We start from the raw sequence: 2,620 nt of genomic DNA, 5'->3' as shown, positions 1-2,620 counted from the left end.
TGGACGTTTGTGTTTCTTCTCGACGTGATTGGACGGTTTTGGTTTAGGACTCCGTGTTGTGCTTCAGTGTTGTGCTTCAGTGTTGTGCTTCGGTGTCTCGTGTTTCGCCAGCCGCCGCAGTCCACCGTGAGGCTGAGTGAAGGCGCCCCCAGTATGTCGGCCACCTTAGAACAATATGATACTGAGTGAGGAGATGCTACAAAGGATTAACGCTGCTTACTGTGAATATCATTTGTCCACACCAGTTTTCATTATTCTTCGTGTTCTGGGACAAGACTTACTTTCTTGACTGAATGAGCAAGCTGAGTGGCCTCGGCAAAAATAGTTCAATAGAAAATGGGCGAAAACTAGATAAATGCTACTGTAAACAGCGTTTGATTTAGCCAGTTTTCATATTACATTATCCTCTGGAGTAGTCCTTACTTTTGTGGCCGTCTGAATCTTGACGGTCTTGCAAAGTTAGAGAGCCCTGTTTTCTGTAAATGACTTGTGGTTTAGTCAGTCTTTTTATTACATCTTCCAGTAAAATATGGCTGGCTGTATACCGAAGATCTTGCAAAGTGAGAGGGGAGAATGGCCCTGCTTACTTTAGTGGCCGGTGTTTTAGGCAGTGTTCAGCAGGATGTTCTTTTTATGGCTGGCGTGCAGGTGTGTCGGGATGATTAAGTGAGGTAACGATGGAGAAGGTGCACGTAGGATCAAGAGTAGATGAAGAGATGAGCTTTTCTCTCTCTCTCTCTCTCTCTCTCTCTCTCTCTCTCTCTCTCTCTCTCTCTCTCTCTCTCTCTCTCTCTCTCTCTCTCTCTCTCTCTCTCTCTCTCTCTCTCTCTCTCTCTCTCTCTCTCTCTCTCTCTCTCTCTCTCTCGCTCTCGCTCTCAATTGGATCAGGCTCGTTCCACAATCCGGGCTTAGCTCCAGCACACACCCACGCACTCTTCTTCGTCACCTGCGGCGCCACCTGTGTTCTTGCCTCTGCCGCCCCCGTGTGACGCACCTCCAAGTCTGTCTCTATGGAGCAACGAAGGGGCAGACTGTTGATGCTGCTTGTATTCGCTTAGCCCGAGTTTAGCGTTACTTTTATGGGTATTTTAATTGTTAGTTTGTGCTTTTTTCTGTTTTAATTTTGGAGATGGAGTTGTTTTAATTCGCTGAGTCCGTGTTTTCTTGTCGTTTTTTTGTTCGTTTCGTTCGTGTTTTCTGTTATATTTTTTTTTGTTTTATTTGTTTGTCAAGCCCGTGTACTTTTGTTTTCTTTTTCTTTTTATTTCTTACCCTGTGTTTTCTGTTTTATTTTTTCTTTGGCTTAGTTCGTGTGCTTTGTCTTTGTCGTTCTCTCTCTGTAATGTTTTTTTTTACTGGTTTTACGTGTTTTGCTTAGTTACGATTCACTTATTTCTGCTTCTTTTCAGTTACCCACCAATATTTTTTTTATAGTGTTAGAGTTGAGTTCCCGTTTGCTTGTCCCTCTTGTTAGTATTTTTTTTTTGTTCGTTCTTACTTATTTTCTTTTTTACCTTTTGTTTTCGTTTCCTTTAACTTGTTTCTTGGCTTCCTAGAAATACTTCCTCCTTCTCTCACTATTTTCATACAGTATTATACAATTGGCGTTCATGAATCTTCGTATCACCTTGTAATCTTAAAGTCTTAATTCTTGTCTTAAGGTTATTTTCTTTATCTTTTATTTATGGTTTCGCTTAGTTTTTCGTTGCAATGCTCTGGGTTTACCGCCGCCACATGTTTAAGTCACTCATTCCATGCCTTTCAATGTCCAGATGCGTTAATTTTCCGTGGGCAAGTTTCTTTCACTCGGTTTATTGTTGATTTTAGTCAGTTTTCTGTGCGGGGAAATCGTTGCAGCTTTCAGAGTGTTGTCTTGATACTCTTCCTTGACTGCTGTTGCTAAGGTGTGATTCTTGAATGAGATTTTGTTTTCAGGAGTGTACGTTTGGTAATCTTGGACTAAACTATTCCGAGTGGGTTCAAAGCATCCGCAGAGGGGAAGCGTGTCTGGGGGCGGCGTGAACAGCTGTGGGTGGGTGTGGGTTGAGGCGTGCTAGTCTGACAATCTTGCATTAATCTTGTTACTTAGAATATCGTCGTAGCGTCCACAAGAGGAAACCGGTGTGGGTGTGGGTTTGGGCGTGGGCGTACCTAGGGGATGGGGCAGGCGGTGAGGAGGGCACAGGAAGAACCCCACCGGTGTTCGTGCGTGGCGGAGCGGCGGCGATTCCACGTGTGTGTGTGTATAAATTTTGCACGCGTGTCTCTCGGGGCAGGAAGACTTTGTGTGTTTGCGCGAACTTTAGGGAGAGAGAGAGAGAGAGAGAGAGAGAGAGAGAGAGAGAGAGAGAGGGAGAGGGAAGGAGAAGGGAGGGGAAGGGAAGGTCTAAGCACAAAGGCAAAGTTCAAAGTTCTTTTTTCAATCGCTGCTGTTAATAAGCCCCCACGCCGGCACACGCTCTCACGGTACGTGCAAACACTCTCACTGCGTGCTAAAGATTGTCTCCCGGCGCCTCCCTGTCCTCCGGCGGGGCACGAGAACCACTTGGAAGTCTCCGGCCGCGCGGGGCTGTGAGGGGGCCAAGTTGAAGGGAGCGGAAGCAGCGACAACCTCTCCCGC

The 2,620-nt window shown here is 45.7% G+C and overlaps 1 protein-coding gene across 1 annotated transcript in view; it reads right to left on the bottom strand.

Annotated features, from left to right (window-relative positions):
- LOC127007312 (uncharacterized) overlaps window positions 1–2,306 on the bottom strand; it is a 90,966-nt gene extending 88,660 nt beyond the window's left edge. The window contains exon 1 of the mRNA XM_050878114.1: window positions 1–2,306. This exon is cut by the window's left edge and continues 1,297 nt beyond it. The gene's annotated coding sequence lies outside the window, so the exon portion shown is untranslated.
- Between the last annotated feature and the right edge of the window lie 314 nt (window positions 2,307–2,620).

This window comes from Eriocheir sinensis, chromosome 35, assembly GCF_024679095.1.
Source record: "Eriocheir sinensis breed Jianghai 21 chromosome 35, ASM2467909v1, whole genome shotgun sequence".
Taxonomy (NCBI): Eukaryota; Metazoa; Arthropoda; class Malacostraca; order Decapoda; family Varunidae; genus Eriocheir; species Eriocheir sinensis.
The sequence above is the reverse complement of the archived record's forward strand: the minus strand, read 5'-3'. Positions and strand labels throughout refer to the sequence as shown.